We start from the raw sequence: 12,796 nt of genomic DNA, 5'->3' as shown, positions 1-12,796 counted from the left end.
TCTTTGGGAACCATGTGATTGAGGGCTTTGCCATTTTACTGGTTTAATTGTTGGCATAAAGTTTGTTGCTGTGTTATAAGCCAACAGACTTGAGGCTCTGAGATACCATCTGTTTCTCAAAAACATTTTTTTTTCCAGAATCTTCCTTGAGAATATCATTTTCTGCTTAACTTCAGAGATCCATTGTTTTCACCTATCAGTGGAATCTTGGAATATTATTGTGCTTTCCATATGAATAGTAACCTATAAAACTAAAGTTGAAGAGATGTAGGTATAGAATAGTAGCTGAAGCCTAGTGAGGTCGAGTTATATTTTTAAAACACAGCTCTGAAAGTGGCTCCCCTTTGCTCAAAACTTCTAATGGGTGCCTCAGTGACCAGAGTGAGGTTCAGGAACAATTTCAGTAACATATCTCATGATGTTTTATACTTCCCTGCTTTTTGCTTTTGCTCACATCATTCCAACTACGGAAATCAGCTGGGCAGCAAAATATTTAGAGTGTATTTGATTGCAAGTAATAGAAAACCCAATCAAAGAGACTTAACCAATAGTGGAGATTATTGGCTCATATATTTGAGAAGTTCACAGGTATGGGGGACCTCAAAGTTGGTTTAAACCTGTGACTCATCAGTATCACAAAGTTATGTTTTTCTGTGTCTTTGATCTACCTTTTATTAACTATCATCTCCTTGAGGTCACAAAATTGCTGGGAACATCCTCATGGGCAACATGCCTCCTGCTTCCCTTGGGGAGCAGCCTCATATTACTATTCATGTAACTTCTGAACTAATTCCCAAGCTTCCTCTGATGATACCTTTATAAGTCAGTTGCTCACTGTGCATTGATCTGGCTAGTGTAATGGGTTGCACTGAGTGCCTAAGCCTGGGTTATATGTGCATTCCTGAACAGTTGTGTGCATTCCCGAAAGAGACAAGTTGATTTAAGCCAGTCAGACTCCATTCTCACCACAAATCTTACCTGAATTTCCTAGTCTGAAATTCCCTAGTTGGAATTTTCAAGTGTGTAAGAAAGGCTGGGGCTGCAACCATCAATGCATCTAATATGGTCAATGCTTAACCTGGCCTATACTGTACAGATATTTATGGAGGACCTACTATGCTCCTGGTGTTCTACCAGGAAATCACATCTAGTTGGGGTGGGGGAGCAAATACAGAACATTTTTAGCTTCTGTTCAGGTGTTAGGATGGAGAGAAGTGCAAGGTGATGTATGAGCCCAGAGAGAGGAGAGGACACCCACTGTGGAGACTGGAGATGGGTGGGGTCAGAGAGGGCTTTCCAGGGGAGATGATGGTGAGTTCAATCTTGAGGGGAAATTGGATTTAGTCCAAAAATTTGAGAATGTAGAAAAAGAAAAATTGAGAATGTAGAAAAAGGGGAGAGGAAAGAATGCTATTCCCAACAGAGAGGCACAGTGTATGTGAAGGCGAGTAATGAGAGAAAGCATGGCTATTTGAGTAATGCAACTAGTTCAGGATAGCATAGCATCCAGAATGTGGACTCTGACATGGAATTCCTAGGATCACATGCCAGTTCTATTACTTAGTAACTGTGTGATGTGGTTAAGTTACTAACCTCTCTGGGCTTTAGTTTCCCCATTATAAAATAGGTATAATAATAATAGTAACTACTTCATTAAGACTGTTGGTAGGAATTAAATGAGTTACACTTGGATTATACTCAATCACAGAAGCACTGTAAAAGGGCTGGAAGTTATCATGACCAGGGCTGTAGGTATGTACTGGCACACATACTTACCTCGTTGGAAGAAACCAAATCTGGGAAGTGGATGAGAAACCTGGGGAAAGCTGATGTTATGTATAATGCGGTCTTGCTTTCCTTTTGGTTTCAGCCCTGGCAGAAATTCAAGGTCTGAGAACTATAAATAAGGTCATTATTCTTTCTAAATTGATGGTCTGGGCTGCTGAGTCAGGGATATTTTGCATGATCATAGCAATGTGGTAATCTTATCATTACTCTAATCACTGCTGCTTGGTAATGATCTCAGCTAAAAAAATGAGTTAGGATAGTTCATGCTTAAAGGTTTGTGCTTTGGAATCAGACAGATCTATCTGGTTTGACTCCTACCTTGTTATTTGTGTGTGTCTTTTAATTCTCGCACCATCTCCCTGAGTGAGGTCTTGTCACCCCTATTTTGCGTATGAGGAACCTAAGGTTTGGAGAAGTTGAGCAATCTGCCTATTATCATATAGATGGTAGGGCTGCACTTCAAGCCCAGAACTGTGGGAGCTAGGGTTTTTTACTTCTATGGCTTTTCTGTTTAAATCTTTAAAATGGAATAATGATAGTAATTACCTTCATATTAGTGTGAAGACAAAATGAGATAGTGCTTGTGAACCAGTCATTATCACTTCGGTCCAGAAATAAATCTTCAGTGAATTAGCTTTGATGGTGATGATGACATTTGCTTTTCTCATGTTTTTAATGGGGATCCAACTAACCAATGGGTATGAAAACACATGTAGGCAGGGAAGACCATTACCTGAGACTACTAAAAAAAGAGTTCATGAAGATTAGCCTAGTTAATCACAAGCCTCCAGCATTCACTACCCCCATCTTACTTTATTTTCTCCAGATACCTGGTCACCATCCAACATACTCTATTTTACTTACTTGCCTTTTTATTTTTGCATGTTCCCTGATAGAATGTAAGCCCCATGAGGGCAGGAATTATATTCTGTTTTGTTCTTTGTTGTGTCCCCCATCCCTCGAACAGTGTTTGGGAATAATAAGTCCTCAATAAATATTTGTAGAGTGAATGAATTAACTAGCAAAATAATTAATTAAAAATTAGAAAAATGACATATCTTGTCCCTTCCCATTCTGAGATCCTGTGATTCTGTGAGTTTCCATGAATTTTTCAATTATTCCTACTTTTGAAGGAGAGGACAGTGGGAAGGTATCTGCCTCCGTTATTTTGCTGGCAAAGCCATTGGTACAAAAACCTCGAGCCTTGCATACTAGTGATCATTATTCTCACGTGTTCATTCTGTAGCTCAGGAATGACTACATCGTATATTTGGTAGGCAGTGCCCTTTTGTAAAGAGCAGTGGCATCATGCTTTTCTCTGCGCATATCCACGGAGGGACATCACAGACACAGTCATGCATACTCTTCTGTTAGCAGGCCAGCAGCTGGGACTCCACAGTCTTCTCACTCTTTCCTTTGATGTAGACAGAAGTCTGAATCTCTGAATAGTTTCTCACATGGACTCCAGATCTTTCACCTTCCTTATTGTGTGTTTTCCCAAGATAATACAGATCACATCGGAAATAATGTTTCTCAACTGTATTAGTAGCTTCCTTCATTTCTTAATGAATACCCCATGTGAGGGGACTTGGTCTTTTATAAGCAAATGCAGATTCTCCTCACTATTTTCTGACTTTCTGGCCACTCTTGCTTAGCCTCTTTTGGGCTCCTGCTCTTCTTGGTGTTTGTTCCCAGAGCTCTGCTCTACTCCCCACTCACACGTCTCCCTATACCCTCTTCTGATAGCAGCTCTGTCCATGCCCTTGCTTCAGCCAACAAGTCCATGCTCATGACTTCTCTTCAGTCCAGTCTCTCTCCTGAGCTGCAGACCTTGATTTCCATTGCGAGCTAGACATATCCACCTAAAAGTCCCGCAGTGTCAATAACACATTCATGCTTAAGTCTTCATCTGTGCCCTTAATGCATTCCTGTCTCAGTAAATGGCAGCACCATGCTTCTACTTGCGTAGGCCAAAAACCTCATGTTATCTGTGAGTGTTTTCTCCTTCTCACTCCCTTCCCAGTACCTGGCCTCCAGTCGGTCTTCTAGAGCTATGGATTCAGCAGCCTGATGGCTCACAGATCTAACCACTCCTCATTTGCATATCCAAGTAATAGGCCTCATCCTATCTCAAATACATACTTTCAAACTTATTTGCCTCCAGCCCCCTTTCCCTTTGCCTTTCCCAGGTGAATTCAGTTTACAGCAACAGAGTGATTTTTCTAGAACACATTTTCAACCATATCACTCTCCTGGTTAGTCTGTGACTGCTGCAAGAATGAGTCTAAGCTTCTTAATCTGCCCTTGACCTAGCTGTCTGGCCCGTCCACCATCATGATCCTTAACTTTCTCATCTTCCAATTGCATATATTAATCCCTATCTAATAGGATCATAGTGAGGCTCAAACAAGCTAATCCATGTGATATGTATCATATTTGCCAACACAATGTCTAGCACTTAGCAGGTTCTCCACAAATGCAAATTCCCTTCCAGCCTTTTTTCTGAACTGACATTTGGAATTGATCATGGACTTCAGTGCAGATTTTTCTCTCCTATAAATTAAGCCTGAAGATTTTCTACCTGCCTTTCCTTTGCTGTGGCATGAACTGAATGCCCCCCCACCCTGTACCTCCTAATTCTGTCTCTGGGATGACAGATCATCAAGTAATTAGGGCAGCAGGCATTTGAAATTGTGTCAGCTCCCTGATGGTTCAGCTCCTAAGCGCCTGGCCTAGTACTGAGCAAGGCATCTGCTTCTCTCCATGCTACGTCCCCAGGAGCCCTGGGCCTCTGCCTGGATGGGCGGAAGGAAGGAAGAGGGAATGCCTGGGGTACTGACTCCATGGTCAAGACCAGCAGCTTGCCATCTCACCACAAAGAAGATTTCAGGTGGGGGCTGGCAGTGTGGGCTAATGAGAACACATGGGCGTTAGAATCAGAAGATGTGGTCTGAGCCCTGGCTACTGTGTATCTAGTACAAATTACCTAGCGTTTCTGAGTCTCAGGTTCCTCAGCTCTGAAATGGGGATAAAGCTCTTTATCTCATTGCATTCTTGGAAAGATCAAATTAAATAACGGATGAATTACATAAGCTATGATTTCAAAATGGAGACACTAAATATTGATATTGTGTGCTATGCTGACAAGGCATTTAACACACCAAGTAGTATTCTCAGAGCAGACTGTTACACTTTCTGTCTGGGTGAACTGGGTGAACTTGTTAATTATTCTCGCTGAGTCTTAGTACACTAATTTTTAAAACAGGGATAATTGCCCTCATGCTTCATAGGATGGGTTATATATATGTTCTAGATAAAGTGTAAAGTGCTAATGATAGTAGTAGTATTATGCATGCTGATATGGGGGCTATTATTAATTTTAATTCAATCAATACAGTGAGTAATATTGTTCTTAGAGGACAGTGCCCCAGTTGGAAGGTATGGGCAACTCATTTAACCTCTATGTCTGTTTCATCAAATATAAAGTTAAGAGGGTGAGCTTGGATGGATACCTAAAATAGGACCTGGTATACAGAAAGGGTGCAATAAATAGAAATCAAGTAAATGCTCAGTAAATACATGTTGGATAAATTAATGAGCAGATGATAAAAGGAAAGTTATTTCATGGGGTTAGTTTGAAGTCTACATGGAGTGAGAAAGGGCATTGTGTGCTGTGGAGTGAGGCATGTGTAGGGATGCTATTCTACGGTGTATCAGTCATACGGCATGCCTCACTGTACCCCACCGTCTCCTGCCAGAGTAACTCCTTCAGTATGTCTGGGTGCTCTTCTAATGCAGTAAAGATAACTCCCCATAGTGGCCCTCCGGGGGCAGGGCCAAGGCTGAAACCCCAGGAGACCCGTATTGTGTAATACCAAACAAAAGTGGCAGTAATCAACACACTCGAGGTGCCTTTGCTTTACTCCATTCCTGCTTGTTTGCCTACAGTCCTGTTTGGAAGAACACTGAGCCCAGAGTCAGAGATTTATGATGGCTTAACCTACAATGTTTCTTTTGAGGTGCTGGAATGTTCCAGAAATCTGTGCAGACATCTTTTTAAGCTTTGCTATGTTCTTGACAAATGGTGAACGAATATGTTCCCTTTTTCCTAACTGTAGCTGAATTAAAGAAAGAACACACTCCTGCATGGAATTCGAAAGCATTAGGGAATCTTCCCATCTCAGCATCTTACCGACACAAGGACCCATGTATAAAGGCTTCTACCACAGCCTCCCATCCAACTTCATCTACCTCACCCTTGGCAGGTGGCTGGTCAGCCTGAATGGGCCTACTTCTAGAGATGAGACATTTGCTATTTTATTTGTCCTCTCAACTGCTCAGCTAATATTGGCCCACCCTGAACTTCACCTCCGTGTTCCTAGTTCTGCCCTCTGGAGTCTTACTGTAGAAACCTTGTCCCTCTTATAGGCATCTGCACCTCAAATGCTTGAGAACTGTGCTCTTGGCCTGTCGTCGTCTTTTCTTCATGTTAAGCCTGTCTTTAAATTCTTCTTGCTGTATTATCTGTGTTAATACAAACATTTATTGAGATAAAACTAATTATGTGCCTCTGTCCTAAATGCTTTGTTTTTTAATCCCCACCATAGCCCAGAACTCTCATTACCCTCTCATTTTACCGATGAGGTAGTTGAGGCCCAGCCCAGCTAGTAAAGGACACAGCTGGGATCTGATTCTAGGGTGTTGAGTCTGCGCTCTTAACTCATAGTCTATATCCCCTCCTTTTGGTAATGTTACTAATAAAATAATATAAATAGTTTACTATAGGTACCAATTATTGGTGGGCTGCTAATTGCTGGACACTGCTAGGTATTTTATATACATTAGCTCCCATCCTTAGAAGAACTATGCAAGGAGATCTTGTTTACTGGAGAGGAACCTGAGGCGTCAGAAGCCAGAAGATACTCTGACTTCCCTCTTCTGCTTTTTTGGTGAGGCTCTAACCCTCCTGCTTGCATCCTACATTAGATGAATGCCTTCTCCATGCCAGGCACTGTGCTGGGCAGTGAGGTATTTAGTGATGGACAAGACAGAGTCCCTCTCTTTATGGTACTCATATTGTGGTAGGAAAATTGTCATTAAACAATGAATTAAACAATTGCTTATTCTATTTACATTGTGATGTTAATTATTCAAATAAAGAATTAACATTATATTTGATGCTCTGGAGGAAAAGTGAGGTGTATGATGAGAGGGAATAACACGGGATCCAAAATTGTAGCATAAGATGGAATTAACTAGTCCAAGAGGAGCAGAGAAGGGAAGGAAAACACCCCAAGTAGAGGGAGCAGCATAGGCAAAGGTCCTGAGGTGGTGTTGACATATACAGGGAGTGAATTGTAGGCAAGACCAGAGAGCCAAGCCCAGGGGACCAGGCTCTACAAAGCCATGAGGATCTGATGACATGTTTAGCCTTTGGAATGGGGAATATTTGATTTAAAAAAAATCACTCTGACTACCAGGTGCAAAATGGACAGGTAGAAAATAGGTGATTGCAATGGCTAATGCTCTCTGAGGAGTGAGGCAGTCACATCTGAGCTGGACTCTGCGCGCCTGTTGATACAGCCAGTGATCCCTTGGGGGCAGCACAAGCAGTGTCCAAGAGCCCCACCCGGGAGCCCAGGTGCCTGAGTTTGAAGTGTGGCTCTCCTTACTAGTTACACAACTTGGCCAAATTTCCCAATCTTGTTAAGCCTCACTTTCCTCATCCATAAGATAATAACTACTTTACACACTTATTGTAAGATTCTGTGAATTAATATATATGAAGCACATAGAACAGGGCTTGGCACATAGAAAATGTGATTCTGTAATTATTATTTTTTTAATGGGCACATACACTGTGGATTGCAAGCAGGTGTGGTTAATTCAACCCGAAAGATCATGCTAGTGAAAAACAGTTTGTGGGGGTTTTAAGCCTCACAGATTAGCTGTCTTCCCAACCAAACTGGGAGCTGTGTGTCTACTTCCTGTTCTGACTCGCAGTGTCCCAGGTCACCCATTCATGGTTCTGAGGATCTGCCTTTTCGCCACTCCTGGAAGAACACTCTCCCTTCTTGGGTTCCTTTTGGCTTCGGTCACCACTTTATTCCATCTTATTCAGGAGTTAGCCTCAGAGAGGCACCTGCTCGTGTAGCCCTGTGGAGCACTGTGAGGAGTCTTCCAGGCCTGCTTTCAGGGGGAACTTGTTGGCCCAGTTGCTGGGACTCCGGTGGGCAGACAGCTTGTGCTCACTGACCCCTTCTGGGATTGCTTCAGTGTGGGATTAATGGGCTTAATATATAAATCAAGTAATATAGAAATCAAATCTATGAAGATTTGTGACTTCATTGTCTCCCCTACGACCTCTGATGTTTGGTCAAGGACAGAAGGATTAAAGCCATAAAAAGTTCCTACAGCTTGTGACCGCCCTCACATGGTTTTGGTATCCTTAGGGAGTGTCCCGCCCTTGGGCGGGACTCAAAGATAGATGATGATCATGTGCTGAACTCCCTACTCAGAATTCTTCAGATGTTCATTTGCCCAATAAATATGAGGAGTGCCTTCTTGGCATGACTCTTGAGCTGTTATGCCTTGAGTCCCCTGGCTGGTCCGTTCAGGTCTTCGATATCTCATCGCGTCGCCTCCTTAATCTGCAGGGCAGAGACAGAGAGGAGGCCGACACTTCAGCTGCAGCCAGCTGCCTCTTCCAAGGTCAGGCCCTTCCCCCAGCAGTGCCTATCCAGTGATGGGGAGGGATACAGTACCAAACGGGCAGCTCTGCGTGGCCAGTCTGGCTCCAGAACTGTCCTTGGAATTGGCCAAGGCTGTCCTTGGTGTTGCATTGCAGCTCGGTGTCTCCTTCTGCCAACCCCTGCTTCCTGTCCCCTGTGGTGTGATCCCAGGAGCACTGGGCATCCTGACAAACATCTTGCCCACTCTGTGCGGTAGCTGGCCCCAGGCAGAGCCCCCTGCAACTATGTCTGAAACATGGCCTGCGACTATGCCCACTGCTCCCTCTGAGCTGGAAGAAGACCACCTTACCCCGTGTCTCACCCTTTATGTAAGTGCTCCCATACAATCTCTTTATAGACAGATAAGCTGTCAAGAACTAGATTTGTTTATTGTTTTTTTCCCCTCACCTCCAGTTCCCTTTACTAAAATATTAGATTCTTGTCTGCTTCAAAGACACTCAACAAGTATCAGGTGAATGAGTGCAGTATAATATAATGGTTAATCGTCACGCAGCATTTGAAGCTAAACTTCCTGGGTTTAAATCCTGACTGTGACTCATACCAACCAATGATTTCTTCAAGCTTTGAAATGCTGAGATCTACCTGTGCTTGGCCTTCAGCATGCATAGCACAGAGTAAGTGTGCAACAAATCTTAGAAATAATCAATTCATTCACAGGCCTGTAGGGATTAAATGAGATAATAGGAGCAAATTGCTTAGTCAGTGCCTAGCTCAGAGTGGCACTCCATCAGTGTACCTGTTGGCATCAGCAATTACCTATGGTAAGTGACTGGAAAGCAGGTTTGCGTCCTCAGCCTCAGAGTCCCTGCAGCCCCAGGGAAGGTCCTCCCTTCCCTGACCTCTGGGGCAGAGGATGGCCTGCCTTAAAGTCTGAGAACCCCACGCTGCCTAGGCCAGTGCCAGCCACACCACATACATGCCCCACACCCATTTTATGGTTGTGGTTTAAACCAAATTTCAGCCTCATCTCAGTTTTTCACATGTGGTCTCCATGGCGACCCCCAGTCCAGCAGTTTGAGGAAGGTCTTCCGAATCTGGGGGCTGGCACCCTGCAAACCTCCAAACACAGGCTATGTCTTTTAGTATTTCTCAGACAGATTGTGGGTTGTGTGTTCATTAATTAAGATGAGAGTAATTGGTCCCACCAAATAGTTTGTGCATCAGCTTACAAACTGTGTGCACAACGAGGCCCCATGGTTCTTTCTCTCCCATCTCATGTCTCTATAACTGGTTTCCCCGAATCCCCAGGCCCTCATTTTGCTGAAACAGTTGAAGAATAAAGGGAAAGTAGGATTTGAAATAGAATTTCTTTGGCTTATTGGAAGTCTATTCATGCCTCAGGATAGAAGAAATAATAACCCCTCATGTGTATGTAACATATTGTGATTTTTTTAAAAATGCTTTTATGTATGCAATTTCACTTATTCCTCACTTCATCACTGGGAAGCACCTTAGGACCTACTTCACAGGATTAAATTATGGGCTAAATGAGTTAATGCAGGGAAATCACAGAGTCCACATAGGGGACTTTCAAGGTTTTTGTTGTGAATATACCCATTTTACAGATGGGAGCTAAGGGCTCTGATAGGTCCAGTTACTTGGATGAGAACCTTTACTTGTAATGGCTTTGACAAAAGTTTGGACTTAGGTTCTCAGGTTCCTAAGTAAACAATACTAGCTACCATGTGTAGCATGTGTGCTGAATGTGGTACTTTACACTGCACTTAAGATTATAGTGCTTCTGGTCTGCAAAGAGCACTCTCTGAAAGGTTTTGTGCAGGGTGCCTTGCTCCCATGAAACATTTCCTCCAATTTTTTCCTATGATGAGGTTAGTTTGCAGACCCTGTGAAGGTGTTGTTTTCACTTTCCTCACATGACAAGGCGACTTGTACCCCTCCTCTGTTATTGTACCCCCAGGCCATTTCAACATGCTGTTATTTACAGCATTGCCACCCAGACCAGTCAAAAGGCTTGGCTCCTTGCCTTACTTTCTATAATTATTTTGTTCTTTTCTATCCCTAAAACAACCCATTTAGTTTAAATGGAATGGGTCTCCTCTGACATTCTGCTATGGAGCATTTCCCAGTGTGTCCCTGGGGGTAGGGACTGTGTTGTCCAGCTAAGTGCTGGACAGTGCCGAGCACAGAGCCTATCACATGGTAATTCCTCAACCAGTACTTATTGCACAGATGAATGAACCAATCAGTTGATCCATAAATCCAGGTTATTAGCTCATATGCTGAGATTTCAGATTCTGGCCTTCTCTGATTTTGTAGTTCTATGGCTCATCCATCCCCATGTGGAGTTGTCTCTTTTTGTGTGTTTTCCTGATTTTTCTTGCAAATGCCTCACCCATATCCTGATGCAGGTTTTCCTGGGCCCCTCCATGGGAGGCTGAGCATCATGTGTAGCTTCTACTCCTCTTGGGATTGTAAGTCACAAAGAGCTGGGAGATTCTCTCAAAGCAGAAAGCTACCTGGGTACACAGGCAGGCCCTCCGACTCCCCACCTAACCGAGCATCGGGGCTGGGATTCCTGACACCACAGTGAGTGTTGCAACCCTGCCCCAGGAGCAGAACCTGGGCACCTTGGCACATGTTTTCCTGAGGGTTTGCTTTGGGTCTGTGATGTTGTTGAGTGGCAGGATAGCATGATGAAAAATGGATTGGATGTTTCAGAGAGGAATCTGGGATAGCTGTGCCTGTGGAAAGTCTTTGGGGCAGGGAGACCTTCAAAACCTGCTGGAATAATGGAGGCAGAAGCCTTCCCTGAACCTTGCATATGATTTTCCCATTGGAAAGTGACTGAGAGTAACATCGAAAAACCATGCAGTAGAGGAGAAAGCCCTGGACAAGGCCCAGTAAGACTTGAGTTCTAATCCTCAACCTCATCTGTGGCTAGGCCTGTGACCTTTGATAAGCTGTGTAGCTATCTGAGCCTCAGTTTCCTAATCTGTCCACTGAGGGCAAGTTACCTCTGCCCTGTGCTATTTTGTTGTGTTGTAGTAAAGCTTGAATAAGGTGACAGCTATAAAAGAAGTTTGAGAAAGACAACTTATCTTCCATGAGACAAACTTTTACTGTTACTACAGGGAAGTGAGGATCTATATATAGGATATTTTAATACAGTAAATGTTTTTCTGGGTGAGATGGCTTCTTATTCTAAGGAGAAGAATAGGTCCAAGCCAAAGGTTAATCATTAAATTAGGAAAAAGATCTTCTTTTTCCTGGCCTGTTTCCTTACTATTTGAAATGGAAGTTAAATTAAATGATCTTAAAATCCTGCTAGGGGCACGTCAGGACACTAAATTCAGTTAATTTATGGATAGCAGATTAGCTACGTGGAATAGAGTTTTCTTCCCATTTGGGGAACAGAAATCACATTTACTGATTCCTGACACCTCTGCCAGGTAGTTATCTTTCCTACCATTTAACTGTCATGCAGCCTGATGAGACAGACTTTATTAACCTCACTCCACTGAGAAGGAAACAGCCTCAGAGCAAGCTATAGTTTGTATTGTCCCTTGTCCTTCCAGATTCATATGTTGAATGGTGACCTCCAGGACCTCAGGATGGGCCCACTTTGGGAATAGGGTAGCTGCAGATGCAGGGATAGGATGAAGTCATTAGGATGGGCTCTAATCCAATGTAACTAGTGTTCTTATAAAAAGGGGAACTGATGAATAAAGATGAAGGCAGACATCAGAGTGATGCTTCAACCAGCCAAAGAGCCCCAAAGATTGCCTGCAGACCACCAGTAGGTAGGGAGAGGCCGGGAACAGATTCCTCCTTACAGCCCTCAGGAGAAAGCAGCTCTGCCAACACCTTGATCTAGGACTTCTCACATCCAGAACTGTGAGAAAATAAATGCTGTTATTTAAGCTACCCAGTTTGCAGTATTATCCTAAGGCAGCCCTGGAGAACTAACACAGAGAGACTAAACTTCCTCCAGGTTTTACAAAGCTAGTGCTCAAATCCAGGTCTGTTTCCTTCCAAAGCCTAGAGACCTGTCACTGCACACACCTTCCGTATCCTGGGATGTCAAATCAATGCGCGGAGAGGAATGGGGATGTTCCTGAGCTCATCTCAGACCCTGAGGAGCCTCTTCCCCTAGCCACACTGGTCCTCCGCCCTGCCTTATGAAGGCGATGGATTTGCCAAGGATCAAGGGCCCTTTCTTCTCCCCTTCCTTCTTGCTGGCAGCACTGGTGGAAGCAGCAGGGAGGCAGACAGTCCCTGGCTTGGCTGGCTTCCCC

The 12,796-nt window shown here is 43.6% G+C and overlaps 1 protein-coding gene across 3 annotated transcripts in view; it reads left to right on the top strand.

The window, feature by feature from the left end:
• Positions 1–12,796, top strand: part of DAB1 (DAB adaptor protein 1) — a 1,149,186-nt gene that overhangs the window by 150,396 nt on the left and 985,994 nt on the right. The gene's annotated exons all lie outside the window — the stretch shown is intronic.

This window comes from Manis pentadactyla, chromosome 4, assembly GCF_030020395.1.
Source record: "Manis pentadactyla isolate mManPen7 chromosome 4, mManPen7.hap1, whole genome shotgun sequence".
Taxonomy (NCBI): domain Eukaryota; kingdom Metazoa; phylum Chordata; class Mammalia; order Pholidota; family Manidae; genus Manis; species Manis pentadactyla.
Note: the sequence above shows the minus strand (reverse complement) of the source record. Positions and strands in the feature narration are given on the sequence as shown.